The sequence below is a fragment of the Rosa chinensis genome, chromosome 4 (assembly GCF_002994745.2).
Source record: "Rosa chinensis cultivar Old Blush chromosome 4, RchiOBHm-V2, whole genome shotgun sequence".
Lineage (NCBI taxonomy): Eukaryota > Viridiplantae > Streptophyta > Magnoliopsida > Rosales > Rosaceae > Rosa > Rosa chinensis.
In genome coordinates, this window is record NC_037091.1 from 37,597,723 (window position 1) to 37,615,134 (window position 17,412).

The window sequence follows — 17,412 nt, forward strand, 5'->3', positions numbered from 1 at the left end:
TTTCTAAATTGACCGATGTCCCCATGAATCGACTATTCTCACAATTATAAACTTTTGAGGCCATTCATTTCATTAATGAAAATTCTATCATACAGTAAATGACATTTCTTAAAAAAAAAATAAAAAATTACATGTGCCGGATCTACCTATGTATCAAGTGAAATACAAATTAACCGTAAAAAACCCCCATTATACTCCCAGGTATGTTACAAGTTCTCCATGCATGGTTACTTAACTGCGTATTTATGGTCGATACTCAACGGCCAAAACTACTAGGAATAAAATTGGACTTTTCACCTTAAAAGAGTTGCACACGTCTTTTCTTCTTCGTCTCCTTAATTTAAGGGGTTATGAAAATAAGGAAAGATGGTGACGTTTTGAGAAGCAAATACGAAGAGGTCGAAACGGGATTGCAACGGCAACGGACATCACTTAAACAAGGATCACTTTCAACTTTCAAATCTTTTTCATGTGGAATTTTTGGGTACTATTAATCGGTTAGGATTCCAAAAGAAAGAAAGAAAGAAAGGAAAAAAAGGGTATTAGGGTACATTACCAAGAAGAAGTAGAAAACCCATTTAGGTTTTCAGGGCTCGAATGATGAAGTCCTAGCAGTCCCATAAATGGGCTAGACCCAAAAGTAGTCACAAATCCAGTTTCTCATTTCGGACGGACAAAAATTGAAGATACCGGCTCTTAGGGTTTGAACTGACGGAGAATGGCCGGTCGGGGAAGAACACACGTTGGAGAAGAAAAGAATACTTGCGGGAGAGTCGTGCAACATGCCAACAAGTAGGATAACCCCCCGCTCTGATGTACGCCGATCGTAATGTTATGGCACGTTTATTTACTTGGAATGGAGAATAATCATGAATCGGAAACAAGTGGAATGAGAGAAGAAAGGAATCGGTATTAATTCCGGAGGAATGATTCCTAAACCCATCTCCCCCCTTCGTAATCGAATTCCTGAGTATTCAGGAATCGATTCCTGATAAGGAGGTGAGACCTACATCCAATCCGATTCCTTTATGTGTTAGTAAATGCAGGAATGTTTTTACCCCGTAATCATTCCATTTCCTTCCAAATAAGTAAACGTGCCCTTAAATTGTTGTATTCCTTTTATCCTGACATTATCTCTCCTTTTGTAATGTAATGAGTACTCTTATAATGGGGACTGAGTCATAGTGATAAAACATCTTATAATCATTGGTTAATCCCTCACAAAAGTTGTCCGAGTCTAAATTGAGTGAACAATAATAAAGTGTGTGTTTCATGATGAATAATCTCAAAATTTTATGCATATATCAAATTTAATGGCGTAAATAGAGTATATATATAAATTATCATAACGCATCATTAACTTATTATAAATCAATACAATATCAACATGACAAGGTCAATTTTTGTTTGTAGATGTTGATATAGTCTTTTGCCATGATGTTACCTTGACTAGTTGCCTTGGCTATAACGCAAGGCACGTAGCATTTGGTCAAATAGTAAACACATGTGCGATGGATACATGCAAGTTCCATTCCCACTTTCATTAAATCAAAGAGAAAAGAAAAAAAAAAACCTGACTTAAGCGAAGATAAGGAAAGTACGTACAGATCAAGAAAAGACGCAGTGATCGATCGGTAGCAATAAAGAAATGAGAAAGAAAAGAACAAACCGCATGGAAGGAGAAGATGGCGCCGGTGTGTGACAGCTTCCTCCTATATTGCAACTGACCGGAAATTCTGATCGCCGTTTTGGATTGTATCCATCGATACAACGCAAATTTGGCCGCACCGGCATCTTTAACCTGGCTTCACTCTACACGAAGAAGCAGTGTGTAAACTTTAAACTTCTCTCACGAATTCTGGACCTTCTAATGCTGCTATGTTTGAAATCGTGAGAATAATTCCTCTCTTCTCGATCGCGCAAGAATATAAATAGGATTTAAGGCTGACTTTAGATAATAATTTATAGAATAAAACCCAGTTACATAATTTTAATTTGATTATGTAACCCACGTCTAGATTGAGGAGTCATGCCCTTCTCTTTGATTTTTGGAGTTGAACCCACATCGATCGATCCACGTCTAACACTAATATAGTAGGGTCAAAATGTGTTTGAAAATTTAAAGACGTTTATGAAACACAAGAGAGGAGGACGTATTAAAGTATAGTATACTGTGAAAGTAAGAACAGCTGGCATTGTCTCAAATTATCTATAATCTAAAGGGCGTGGACTGTTCACTGGCGTGTCACTGTTCATTCGAGCCCGAAGTAAATGACTATTTTGCCCTTGGTGCTTACGTGAATTACAGTCGCCCATCAATGCGTTGGTCTTCTATATTTTCAGAATCATGTTTTTGAGTAGAAGAGACTGGAAACGCCAAGAATATCTATCAGATTCTAGATCTATCTAATCACTGTTCTGGCAATTTACCTTTGTACTATTCATAGTCTGAGTATATAAGCCATAAGATTGACTCACGAGTGGCTTCGGGAACTCTCCATTTACGTCGACTCCAGCTCCTCCACTGTTGCGATCTCCGATCAACGTCAACCTCCATAGAAACTGAGTTAGTATCATCAATCAATCACTTTCTTTCGGCCTTTTCTCTTTAAATTATGCATCTGATAAACTGTGGGTCTCTTATTTCAATTGAATTTAAGCTTGAATAGGATTTGTAAACCCAGAAACACATATTTTCAACTAGAAAGAAAAATTCGAATCTGGTTTACAAATTGAAATTTGGTATGATAGTAGTCAACTTCTTACTCAAATATATCAATGTCTTTTAGATTACTGTATAGAAGTGTATAAGTTGATTGATAAATCAATGTCTTTTAGTAATTTCACAGTTGTTAAGAGTCTGTAACATTTGTTCTCCAGTTTTGATTTCGGTTATTAAGTTGGTTTGCAACAATAGCAGTTACGTTTGAATCTTTCCTTTGTTTTTCTGAAATACACTTAAACTACAGATATTTAGCTATTGTAGATTTGTAGTTTGATTGATAAATTCTTTTCAGGTGTTCAGAATTGTCGTGCATCAATTCATCAACCACAGTTTGAAATTGGATTGAAGCTTGCAGAACCTTACACTTACATCAATTATTGTTGACCTTCAACCAGCTAACTAAAACGTTCAATTTTATTTCATTTGGTTCGCACTTAAATTTACATTTACATACTATTGAATAATAACTGAGTGAGTTTCATGATGTTTGTTTTAATTACTTATAATGATCTTTGTTTAGAAGTTATTCACTGCATAGCATAATGGTTTCTTTTTTATTTGAAAATGTTTGCAGTATCTACACTAGGCACTTTTTTGCTGCATATACTCTTTACTTTAGTGTTAATGTGTTTGAATATAGCTTTTTAGAGCAGTTTTGCACTGCATATTGATAACTAGATGAATGGTCCCACATCCATTTAGTTTCGATTTCAATTGGTAAACTTCCGGTTCTTAATTGAAGAATGGTAGTGATATGAAACGTGATTTGATTTGTATCAGTGGTAGTGCTTAATTTGAATCCTTTCTTTAAAAGAGTTTACACCATATCCATCTATGTCAGCTAATAGCTTTAAGCTAGAATGTTATGCCTTATTGTAATAAAACGCAATCAATGTTTTTTGGTGTACTGGAAAGAAGCATATGAGGGATTTCTGGTTGTTGCAACTGGCCTAATAGTTGGGTTCATAATGGCTAATTGTATAGCAGCAAAATAAACATAAATCTGGAATATACTAGATAGTAAAGTTTGTTTGTTTATTCAGGTTGGCTACCTATGATCTATCTGAGCTGCAAATTGAGGGTGATGGAAATCGCCAGGTTAAATACCAGACATATATGTTACCTCAATTTATTTGTTTGCTTGGATCAAGTCAAACATCTTAGTTAACATGCTGCAGTTTCGAGCAATAGCTGATCAGTTGTTTCACAATCTAGATTACCATGAGCATGTTAGAAAGCAGGTTATAAACCAGGTATGGCTGATCAAAGACATCTGCTTCATTCCTTATGTTAGCTCTTTTCCCTGGTAGGCACTTCTTTACCTTGGTTTAGTTACTATTAGGCAAAACTAATACCAGAATTTTCAAAACAAAATAAATGCCTCAAGTATTGGAGAGAAAAAAAAAATTCAACCATTCTATACATTATTTCTCAGTAGCTAATACGAAACATCAAATGCAAATTCCCCTCAACTGAATCTAGAACATAAAAAGGGAATGCCACAGTATGGCAGCCTAACTTCAACCCAAATCTGCTTCAAACTCAACAACCCTGAACACAATCTATTCACCAAACGTCCAAACCCAACCCACAGATCATCTAATGTTCTCAATATTCAACATAAGAAAATCTAATGGCAAGCTTTCACCCTCAAGCACTAATTAACAGTCTACCCAAAAAAGGAAAGTAGAAAGTTTTGGAAAGTAGCCTTTTATTTGTCTCTGTCTTTCCTTTGATTTTCAATTTTAAATGAAAGATTACTTCTGTTGTCTTTGTCTCCGTGTTTCCTTTGATTTTCAATCTTTCTTTGTGGCATTTGTCTCATCTCTTTCATTTTCTGATTAAATCAATTTCTCTTTGTAAATCCAGGTAAAAAATGAATGACTTTATAATGCTAGGGGTTACACAAAATCTCATTAGTTGTATTCTTTCTGTCACTTAATGTTTCAACTTCGTTGATTACAGGAGCTATGGCTGGTTGCTTCTTATGAATTAGCAGGCCTAAGGCGTTCTTAGTGGAGAAATAAGTGAATGGTGCACTTCAACAAATCAGGTAATTGTCTATCTGTTTCTATATCTATCTCAATTTCTTTTTATTTATTTATTCCCTTCTCTAATTTCCAACTTTGGCATCTAAGTTTGTTAACTTTTGGTGACAAGTCAAATCATTCTCTATATGCATGTTTCTATATATTACCAGCTTGGACATCTTTCGACCTTCTACAGAGATTGGAATGAGTTCTACATGTTTCAAGAAGACATCAACAGTTCAACACCATGAATGATCTGTAATAGTTCTGTATCAATGTTCACGCCTTAGGAGATTATAGTTACAGTTGCCACTGATTTTGGAGTGAAACGCTCTTTGGGTTCATAGAATCCAGAAAGAGAGCGTGGGCTATGTAGCGTCATTTAGCGTTTAACTACCAAAAGATAACAATTGTTTATATATTCTAATCAACTGTAAACACATATCGATTATAAAAATACCCGCAGCAAAGTGCGGGCTATCTATCTAGTTGTAACAATCTTGGGTTAATTACCTACAACATTCATTTGCCGTCTTAAATAGTGTGTTTCATTCAATCAATTTTTTTTCTCTAGACACATTGAATTTGTACTTGTTACCCTCCTCCTCTGTAAATCCAATACTAGGATCCTTCCCTTCTCTACTCACCTTCCTAACATTTTCAATCCTCTGGAGAATTCTTTTGACCGCTATATCAAATGCATCTGGGGTCTCTAATGTTGACATGGGATCTGAATACACCAGGTTTGGTATAAGCCGTATAACCTCCTCTTGTTGGAAAATATGATGGTCTAATTGCTATATTTATAATAAAATCAAGAAACATTTATGCAGATAAATCTAACCAAAATAAAACCGATAAAAGTTAGAAAAACCTTAAACAATTTGGTCGAGTCTAGAACTTGGTTCTATGTCCTTAAGACAAAATTGCCTCCTCATCATTGCTTAAAGGTTCTAATGGCAAACGTCTCCCAGGATACAACGACCTTCTTCTTGTGGTAGTAGCACTCCAAACCTCAAGAACAGCGAACTAAGATTGTGTATGAACTCTCTCTAGAAAAAGACTCAATTGGTTTTCATGATACTAGGAAAACTCATATGTAAAAGAAGAGGAGGAAAATAAATTCAAGAAGTTATTTTCAGAATATGGTGTAACAAGTGTTTTATAGATATAAGGTGACTTTTGGACGAGAGATGACTTTTCACCAAAAGTTATCTTTTGTGATTGGCCATGATTTCTCATTGCGTAGTCATTTACAAATATTCAACTTCACACCTTTTCACTAATTATTCATCCACAAATTATGGAAAATAAAATACTTAATATTAAATTTTCCAACAATCCCCCACATGGATGAAATAATTAGTTGGAAAGGAAAATTTCAAAAGACGACGTGCGTGGATATATGAGAGAGTTCGGTTGAAATGATATCGCATCGGGATAGGTAGCTTTTGTGACAGGACCCGCCCCGAATTTCACCTTGAAATCCAAAGTGGCCCTGCGGGGCCCACCCTAGAAGAAATTATACCAAAAATTTGGCGGAACTCCCTCTAAAAGTGGACTACCCAAAAACCTGTAGAAAGACATTTACACTTCTAAAATAATCCACCCTTTAATTTTTGAAGCCACCATGCTCCCTAAATCACATCTCCCATTTCACAAACCAATTCTTAACTTAAAATATTAATTTCATGGGTTATCAGAGCAATCTAATGTACATGCGTACAAAAAGAATAGAATATAAGATAAAAGACCGATACTTTTGTAATGCGGAAGCGATAACAGCTATGCCTCAACCCCATGTACGCTCGACCTCAAGCTAAACTGGCCTGCAAACTGGGCATTTGAAACAGAAGAGCCCAGGGGAAAAGCATTGAAAATCGTTAGAGTGAGTGGATGAAAAATAAATAATTTCAATGAACAAGTGAAACTTAATGCTTTCCCAAGTTATTCTCTAAAATCTCGCATGCAGTAACAATCTTGAAAACACTCTTAATCACCATCTTTGCTGCAATCTTAATCCCGTAAAATAGAACATCTCGCAATCTCTTAAAATCTCCAATCCCTCCTATACATAATCGCATTTCAAACATCCTGTTAAATTACTCGTCTCAAATCATATCTCAAAATGGACGATGACTAAAGGGGACTGTCGATTAGTCATCTCATGCCACCTGGAGGGGACTACCGACCAGTGACGCATCGGAGGGGACTGTCGACCGGATGAGGAGGTGATGGTTAGAGGGGACTGCCGACTAACCATAGATAGTTAGAGGGGACTGCTGACTAACTACCTCATGTCATCTAGAGGGGACTGCCGACTAAATGACTCATCGGAGGGGACTGCCGACTGGAATATTTTGAAAGGGATTGCTGACCAGAATATTGTCTGGAGGGGACTGCCGCCCAGACTATTACCTGGAGGGGACTGACGACCTGGTAAAGCATGCATGCGCTGACTTATTTACCTTCTCAATAAACTGGATTTAATCTCTTTAAGGCAATTACTTCTGGAAAGAACCTGATATTAATTCACTAAATCCTCAATAATTCATCGAAAGCATAACTCAGGAATATCTCGATAACTCAAACCTCAATATCTCAATAAATCCTCGAAAGCATAAATCCCATACTCGATAAATCAATAAATTCTTTCAGAAAGAATTCTCAATATAACTTCAAAGCTGATAAGTGCGGAACTCAAAACTCAAGAAATCTCGATAATTCCATCGTGCTCTAATATTTGATAAATCATTTGTATTCGTATATCATCATATAAATCGATATTCGAAAACAATATAATTCTCATAATATTTTCTTAATCGATCACTTCCCGAAATCATTTTCCAACTCAATAACTCATAACTAACTATCTCGAAAATCTACTAAAAGCCCTCGGGAAGGAATTTCAATACTAACCCTCGTAATTCATAAATAAATCTCAATAAACCAAAGTTTATAAAATCATAAAACTCAATAATTCAAATAATAAATTAAACCTCAATTAGTAAATAATAATATACTGCATGCACAATTAATTTAAAATAAATGTCCATTCACGGTTTGCGGCTACAACGGCCGTTCAACTTTCCCGTCCTCAACTCACATATCCGTCATCTTGAACAATCAATATAATAAATAATTGTTTCTTAAGAACCGAGACTTAATTTACGATAATAAATTCTACACCCTAAAACTAATAAATCATTGGATGCTCGAAATCAACACGGAACGAGTCCAAACTTCATATATTATATCCAATCAATAAGTACATCAACATGCGGATCTAGGGGTCATCATTTAGCCCGTGGGCCGATGGATGCCCGCTGGCCCGCAGGGCCAAAAGCCCGGCCCGACCCACCTTAGGCCCAGCCTGGTGGGTAGAGGGCCGGGCTTGGTTTAGGGGTTAGAAACCCAGCCCGCCAAAAGCCCACTAGGCCCAGCCCGTAAAAGGCCGCAAATAAATATATATTATATAAAATTATATATATATATATATATATATAATCCAAATTTCAAGAAACGAATCCTACCGTTATTTCAAAAAAAGGGAATCCTAGGCTAGAATGAGAGTATCCTACCGTTGGATTTGGAAAGTGGAGACCAGCTGTCTCATACCAGCCCACAACTGACAACCCCACTAGGTCAGTCGCTCTCTGTCTCTCTCACACTCTCACCACTCGACTCACTCACTCACAATTGACCTATTTCGAAAACAACTAAGCTCTTTTCTCTCATTCTCTCAGCCGCTGTGATTTCCCTCTAGCTCGTAGCTTCATCCTCCATCGGTCCATCCCTCCTCCATCCCTCTAGTCTGCTCCATCCCTCTTCCGCTGCTTTGGTAGATCCGCGATTCTGTGACCTCTTCTCTCAGATCGAGGTCCGAATCTCAGACTAAGAATCTGTTTCTTCAATTTTCTGTTTGTCTTGAAATAGATCGGTGTGAAATAGATCGGTTCGAATCTCAGACTAAGAACCCATTTCTATGTTTGACTTTTTGATAATTGTAATGTGCAGCCATCCCTCTTCCGCTGCTTTGGTAGATCTGCAATTCTGCGGCCTCTTCTCTCAGATCGAGGTTCGAATCTCAGACTAAGAACCCGTTTCTTCAATTTTCTGTTTGTCTTGAAATAGATCGGTTCGAATCTCAGACTAAGAACCCATTTCTATATTTGACTTTTTGATCATTGTAATGTGCAGGTTCGAGTGCAAGCTATTCGGGGGCTTCCCCTTTTCTGCAAGGATACCCTGAACACATTTCCAGTCTTATAGACATTCTTGTGGAACTCCTGGAAGCTGGTAATGGAGTACATCATGTCTTCTCTTTTTGATTAGTTCATTTTCAGTTTCTGTTTTAAATGAAGCGAAAGGAAAATCTGACGAGTTTGAGTTTTATTTCTTTGTTTGTTCATGCTTCAGAATACATATATCTGCAATCTAGCAGGGACTGAAACGAAACTGAATTAGGTTGAAACGATGGCTTTTGAATCAAGGTTATGGCTTATTTGTTCCTTTTATTTTTCTTTTGAAGTTGGTGTTTTGATTTATTGGACAGGAGTTGAAATAGTTAATTTTTTTTTATGCGTTTTGAAGAACCCAGTTTTTATGCATGATTAGATGTTGGAGTCAGAATGATTAGATGTTGTTTTATCACTTTATGCATGTTTTGAGTTCTTATTGTCACAATGAATAATTGGTACTAGTTCTTAGTAACAATCTAGTTGCTGTATGCTATTTTTTTTCTTGTTTTGATTGTAATCTCTAATATTGTAGGATGAGGAAGAGCAAACCAAGGAATTGACAGTAGCATCTTTGCGAATAAGTTGTGCCTCATAGCAGTTTTAGCTTGTTCATTCAAAACTCTCAAGTAATATCTGAAACTCGTTCATTTCCAGCTAGAAATGGATGATACTAATGTTGATAATGTGACTGAAGCTGGAGCTTCTTCTATTTTAGTATCTTCTAAGAAATCTAGGTTCACTAGTAATGTTTGGGAATTTTTTGAAAGGGTTCAAGTTAATGAGCATGGAAATATGGTACCAAAAAATAAATGTGGGGTTTGTAAGACTTTGCTTAGAGGTGGTGCTAGTGCTGGTACTAGTCATTTAAGAAGACATTTACAAATTCATGAGAAAGGGCAGAAAAGATTAGGTCCCGATATTTCTGGAAATATCACTACTTTTGCTTATGATAAGAATGTTGCACGTAGAGAACTTGTTGATTATGTTATTAGAGCTGAATTGCCTTTTACTTTTGTTGAAAAACATGATTTTAAAGGAATGATTTGTCGAGGATTTTGTCCTCAATATGTAGGAATTTCAGCCTTAACATGTAAAAGAGATGTGATGAAGAAATTTGTTGAGGGAAAAAATGAGCTTTTGAGTCTTTTTGAAAAGTTTGAAGGCAAAATTTGTTTGACTTCGGATGTTTGGTCATCGCGTCAAAAAATGGGTTACATGTCACTTACCGCACATTTTATTGATAAAAATTGGTCTTTAAATAAAAGAATAATATGCTTTAAGATGATTGAGTACCCTCACACGGGAGAGTCACTTGCAAATCATATATTTGAAGAATTGTTGTCTTGGCACATTCATAATAAAATATTTTCCATCTCTTTAGACAATGCTACGAATAATGATGTGGTTGCATGTGTTCTTCCCACTTATCTTATGCTTGAGGCAGCGCCTAAAAGGTTGTTTCTTGTACGATGCTTTGCTCATATTTTGAATTTGATTGTGCAAGATGGTTTACATATTTTAGGTCCATCTATTGATAAAATAATCAATGTTGTTAGAAGCATGAATTGTGGGTGCGTTGTTGTAGTGATTTGCAAAAGCCAAAAAAAAAATATTGACAATGATGTGCCTCATAGGTGGAATTCCATTTATGAACTTTTAGAAGTAGCTTTAAGTTATAAAGGGCCTTTGAATATGTATGCTCTAAAAGTGAATGAATCACGGTCTTGCAATTTAGATGTTCCATCGGAACAAGATTGGTCAATCGCACAACTAGTTGATGGCTTTTTATTGATTTTTGCATCCTCAACCAAGATATTTTCTGGTGTATATTACCCTATATCATGTCGTGTTATTAGTTGCTTGATAGATATCCATTTTGCATTTGAGGCATATTCTGATTTTAATGTATTTAGGGATGCATTGGCTGCAATGAAGGACAAATTTGATAAGTATTGGGATACATTTCCCAAAGCTTTTTGCTTTGCTACAATTATGGATCCTAGATTTAAGTTATTTGCTATTGGAGAATGGTTAAAATGCATGGGTATTGATCAGCCTGATATTGATAGAAAATTGTTAGAGTTAAGAACTGAATTGCAAGCTCTTTATGAAACATATAAGAAGAATATTGTGTCGGATGTAGCACCTAGGCAATCTGAAAATTTAACTTCTTCAACCTCTAGTGCTCCGGGTTCTATAGCATTGCCTATTGTTGGTAATTCCTCAATGCAAAGTTTGAAAAAGGGCAAAGGTATCATCTTCATATACTTCCTCTGCGACTTCTAATGATTTACAAATGTACTATGATTTGCCAACTATTGAAGTTGATGATGATAATCAATTTAGTGTCTTGGCTTGGTGGAAATCAAATGAACCATTATACCCTATAGTTTCTCGCATGGCTAGAGATTTGCTAACAATTCCAGCTTCTACTATAGCTTCGGAGTCATGTTTTAGTGCAGGAGGTAGAATTGTATATGAGAAAAGGGCTTGCTTGAGTCCAAATACAATAGAGGCATTGATTTGCTTGAAAGATTGGAGTTTATCAAAATCAAGGATGCAAGAGGCTCAGTGTGAAATGTAGCTAGCTGAAGAAAGGAGACTCATTAGGGAAGCACGACCAGATTGGATGGGAAATAGTGAAGATGAAGCTGGAAATGAATCTGATAGTGATTCTGGAAATGAGTCTAGTGGACAAGTACATTGTTTTTGGTTCATTGCTCCTATTTTTTTATGCTTCAGTTTACCAAAACATGTTTGCTGGTTCTTTAAATCTCTATTTAAATGTGCAGGTACCAATATCAGTTGAATCCCATGAGTTATCAACAAATCTGCAGCCTTAATTTTCAAGGTCAGTAGAGAAGCAGAAACTCTCATACATTCTTAAGTTGAATCCCATGTATTTTTTTTAACAAATCTGCAGGCGGCAGCCTTGAGTTGAATCCCATGTATTTTTTTAACGATTTTTATGTGCTTTGACATACATTCTTGGTGGAAATTAGATGCTTGATTGGAGAGTATCTTACTCTATTTATGTTTGATAACCAAGGGACAATTTTTAAACTCCCTGTACCAATTATGCAGGACTGCAGGCATATGATAAAAGGGAAGAGTAAAGAAGCTTTCATTGCATTTAGAGAAGCATTGAAGTCCAAGTTCGCTGCATATAAGTTGTATTAATAATTTGCTTTTGTTCTAAGTTGTAATTGGGAATGTTCCTATACTTTGTATTCTCCGTCTTTTTATTTAAATACATTAAATCGGGCGTGGGGATGAGCCTCCCAACTAGGTTGGGTTCCAAACCCCTTAAAAAAAAATATCACATCTTTAAAACTTCTTTTGTTAATAAAGCTCGGCCCGGCCCGTAAATACGAGGGCTACCTTGCCCAGCCCGAAAAAGCCCGCCTTATAGGGCCGGGCTTGGATCTTGGCATTTATAATAAAGTCCGGCCCGGCCCGCTATTTTTAGAAAAGGTAATGAGGCCTGGCCCGGCCCGTTGACGACCCCTAGTCGGATCTTCCCAAATCAAAATCCGAACCTTCCAAAATTTTGAAAATTCCAATTAATATCCAAACCTCCTCCAATTTTCACCAAACACCTATCTATAAATTAGTAATAACAAGTACTATCGAAGAGACCAAAACAACTCACCAGAAACCGTCGGACGCGTCCTCACGCGCCGCCGGTCAACCACCATATCTGGCTACAAAATTTTACCAGCATCATCAACTCAACATTCTAAGCGTCTTTGTCAACTACAACAAATCCAGAAAACGACTAGAAGTATCTCAACAATTAAGGAGAAGTTTGAACCCGAATTGTGAATAGTAACCCAGAATTTCAAATCTTCGATTCTTCCTTCTCGCGTCAAATCGTTATAAAATACTTGGGGAGCATCATCTACGTCCCAAGGTGCTTCCAAAGAACCTAACTTGATCGTCTGGGGTGGTCGGAATCAGAAGAAACCGGCGTTGACCTCAATCTACTACAGTGACCGTCCTCTTTTTCTCTTTGCTGCACCTTCCACAGTTCATATTAAGCTACCAAACGAACCCAGAAATGAAGAGAAGGAAGAGTGCTTTCCAACGACATCTTATACGTCAAAATCCGTTGTCGGATGAAGGAGTTATGGCCGGAAGAAGGTGAAGAGGTCGGAGAGGAAGAGAGAATCGGGGAGAGAGAAGAGAGAGAGAGCTCGGTAAGTTTCTGAAAATGGAAACTTACTACAGTAACTCGGCTATTTATAGAAAATTATCATGAATAGTACTTTAGTATTTTGGACATAACTTTCGCATACGAACTCCGATTTTTATGTACCACATATGCACGTGCTCGGTTTAACGTCCTCTACAACTTTTATGTAGGTCTCAAATTTTGACTCGAACAAAAAGTCAACTTTTAGGGCCCCCTAAAATGTCGAAACGGAGCCAAAAAGTAAATGTAAATGTCGTTTACCGATCGAAAGACTCGTAAACTGGTAAATTTAGGTTCGGGACGTTACATTTTGGCTTTGAACCTTCCTTAGTGAAACACCATCGGATTTACTAGCTAATTCGTGAACGTGATGTCTTGAACTATTCAGCCATTTATGTAAACCAAGACAATAGTATTCACACAATATCTTTTCATACACATCTAGTTGTACGGTTGTGTCCTTCCGACCATGGACAACACCCGATATTCATGAGTGCTTTAGAGAATTCAGCCTTAAAAAATTCTCATAGAAACAGCCTCATTTCACACTCATATAGGTGGCTTCCTATGAAGAGTATCCTTCTATACCCCACTTGAAAATTCAAGCTATAGGAACCATTAAAATCAAAGCTTACCCTAACTCATTTATGCATTGTTTCATCATAATAGGAAATGGGAATGAGATTTTATCTCCACAATGCTACTTCAAGATCATCCACCATTTAGTTGTCCCTTTGAACCTAGATCTTGGGATCTTCAATCAACTAGGTTGGGTATCCATGATGGCGACTTTATATTTTAGGCTTATATCCCATTCCTTTCGATGATCAACTTACTCTCTAGTCAAATTTCAATACAAATAATTGGGCCCACTTGTTTGACTATAACTTCATTCCAAATCAAATTCAATACATGAAAATTAATTCCATTCGAGAGTAGTTGTTACCAAGTCAAGTCTTCGGTACACCAATTGGTCGAGACTCACTACTTGTATTGACTAAAATTCATTTAGCCACACCCCCACAATTTAGAGGTACTTTCTTTATAATTAGCAAAGCATCTCTCTACGAATCTGTGGTACTTATGAACTATTTAGCGGAGCGTCCTCCATAGTTTTGTAAGACTTAAGACCACTAATCACCAGATATGTTATTCTCTTGTTCTTTCAAAAGAACGTTCCCTTTATCTTCTTTAATGGAGATTTAATTTTACAGATAGTTCAGTAACTACCCCCACAATTCTCTCATTATCATGAGTAATATTAATATCAATAGAATATCTGGTATATCTCTTAAGAAGTAGAAACCTTGAATGTGCTCACCACCATTACAGTTCTTACTTTGATGGTTTCATCACAAGTTACTTTCTTTATTGAAAGTCTTCGTAGTTAAAATGTAAACAAGAAATCATTTATGCTGGAAACATGAGTTTGCTTCTTGTTTACAAAGTTATCAATTATCGCCTTTGTAATATACAATGCTACACACATATACAAGATTGCAATTAATTTTATGCTTAATTGCACTATAGCAGTTTGAATATATATTATCAATTTATCATATGAAATTATCATAAACAGTTGTAGTTGTACATATGCACATGACTTAATCGGTCAAGAACAAAATTGATAATTATAATACTTAACCACATCCGTACAAGGAAGCAAAAATTGCATCTTTAAGATTTTCCACCCATCGTGACTGTTCAGAAAGTCACAGGTTCTGTCTATTTGCATCATCAAATGCAAACCATCACAATAATCAACAATTTTCAAATCAGCAGCATATATCTAAACGTATTTAATTAACAGTTCACATTGATTGAATGAGTATATAAAATGCAATAGCAGTTACATGTCTTGTGGCAGATACTGCCATGAATGTCTAAAGAAGTAATAAGACAAAACATTCAATTCCAAAGAGTATTAAAATGTTTTCATGCAGAACATGCAATTCAAATAGGCATATAAGATTGCATAAAGATTAAAATAATCGTTCGAACTGCATATGTATATAACTGTAGATACGATACATATATATAGTATCAGACCCATTTTTTCCTTCTGCATATGAATTTACACAGCATTTCCTTTTATAAATTCCAGTAGTTATTGGACAGTTTTAAACCATCGAAAGATGCAAGGTCCCAGACTTATATATAATCGAAACAACAACCACTTGCAGACATGTAGTAAAGATGCAATTACCAATATTATCAAAGTTGAATGTTAAACTAGATGGTAATGCAAGTCCAGGTACGTATAGATATCGAAACAAAGATATAGCAAATGACCAAACCGATTTCGTCTTAAGATTGTTGGAAAATATGATGGTCTAATCGCTATATTTATAATAAAATCAAGAAACATTTATGTAGATAAATTTAACCAAAATAAAACTGATAAAAGTTAGAAAAACCTTAAATAATTTGGTCGAGTCTAGAACTTGGTTCTATGTCCTTAAGACGAAATTGCCTCCTCATCGGTACTTAAAGGTTCTAATGGCAAACGTCTCCCAGGATACAACGACCTTCTTCTTGTGGTATTCAAGAAGTTATTTTCAGAATATGGTGTAACAAGTGTTTTATAGATGTAAGGTGACTTTTGGACGAGAGATGACTTTTCACCAAAAGTTATCTTTTGTGATTGGCCATGATTTCTCATTGCGTAGTCATTTACAAATATTCAACTTCACACCTCTTCACTAATTATTCATCCACAAATTATGGAAAATAAAATACTTAATATTAAATTTTCCAACACCTCTCTCATTGCTAGTTCCTTGGCCCTTGCGATTCCGAGCAAGGTTTTCTCAATGCTGACTTCATTCAAATCTGTTGCATCCTTAACCGGAACAAACACCGAATACTTGGTGTGATTCTTTGGTAGATGCCATAAGTATTGGGTATAAGCGCTACCTGGATGAAAGAAAACGGGGATACAACCAGCTAGGAAAGAGTCAAAAGCGGATTTCCTAGCGTATGAATCCCCTGTAGGCTGCAAGCAATAGACTGATCTTTGAAACACCCTCATAATTGTAACAGGTTGAGCACAATTGTTCCGGCCTTAATTGCAATCTAGTAACTTGCAAGTACTTGAAGCTTGGCACTGTTCAATAAGTTTACCCCGAATTGAAGTTTCTAGCTCAGGCCTCGGTCCCCCAACAAAAGCAAACAAGTAAGGCCTTTCTTGTTTTCTCATTTTGTTCTGCCATTGTAACACCTCACTGTCCTTTGCAGGGTGAAAGCCTGTAGGATATGGTATAGCAATATAATTTGTCCATGAGCTTCCTTCAATTGACAACAGTCATATTCTTAGACTCTGGCAAGAAGCGGAATTTACTACCCCAATCAGTATTGTGGTCTGTTTTCCTTCTGAAATCCCATGAAATCCTCCCAACAACAAAAAATGGTCTCTGCCCCACATTTTCTTCCATTCGGGTCTTCTCGAGACCCACTTAACAAAGTCTAAACTGAAAGAGTCTCTTGCAGTGAGGTTGGGATCCCACAAATGGAGATTGTCCTTGAGGCCAGCATAAATCGTATATAAATGGCCGAAGCCAGAGTGGAGTTGTTTGTCAAGCATTCATACTGCTTCATCTTGTTGTGGAATATGACATCTAATGAGAACTGTTTTGTGGAGTACCAACTTTCGTTGGCTAAAGCCCCTTCAGAGTTGTTTATTTCTGGACCAAAACCGAAATTCTCCAAGTATGGACACATGTTGTGCTTGTCACTCCCTTGAGTTAGAGACTTACAATTGTCGAGGAAGTCCTTGCTGAATTTGTCAGGAAGATCACCCTGGATATATATGTAACGACCAAAGCATGAATATGTGGTAGATTGCTTAGCTTCAGAAATGGTCTTGTTTTTGGGAATACCAATTGGTTGAATTTGTGTATTCACAAAGAGAATGGCTCCATTGTTGACACCCGGAAAACTAGTTGAATAATCACAACGAAGCAACAGAAAACAAAATATAGAGGAGATGAGAATACCAAACCAGATTTCTTGAGAGCACTTTCCGGCGACTGGTTTCCCCATTTTAGCAGATCTTTGAGTTTACCGTAGAGTATGTCGACTGAATAACTGGAGTGTAAAACCAGAAATAGATGGTTTTAACCTTGTCCGTAAAGGAGAAGAATATCTCTGGTGATTAATATTGACTTTCCTTCTATTTTTATGAGTAGCAACCTAAAGTTATAAACTAAGTAACAAATCTCT

At 36.5% G+C, this 17,412-nt stretch overlaps 1 pseudogene; it reads right to left on the reverse strand.

Annotated features, from left to right (window-relative positions):
• Positions 1 to 5,303: 5,303 nt before the first annotated feature.
• Positions 5,304 to 17,412, reverse strand: LOC112199227 (annotated as a pseudogene).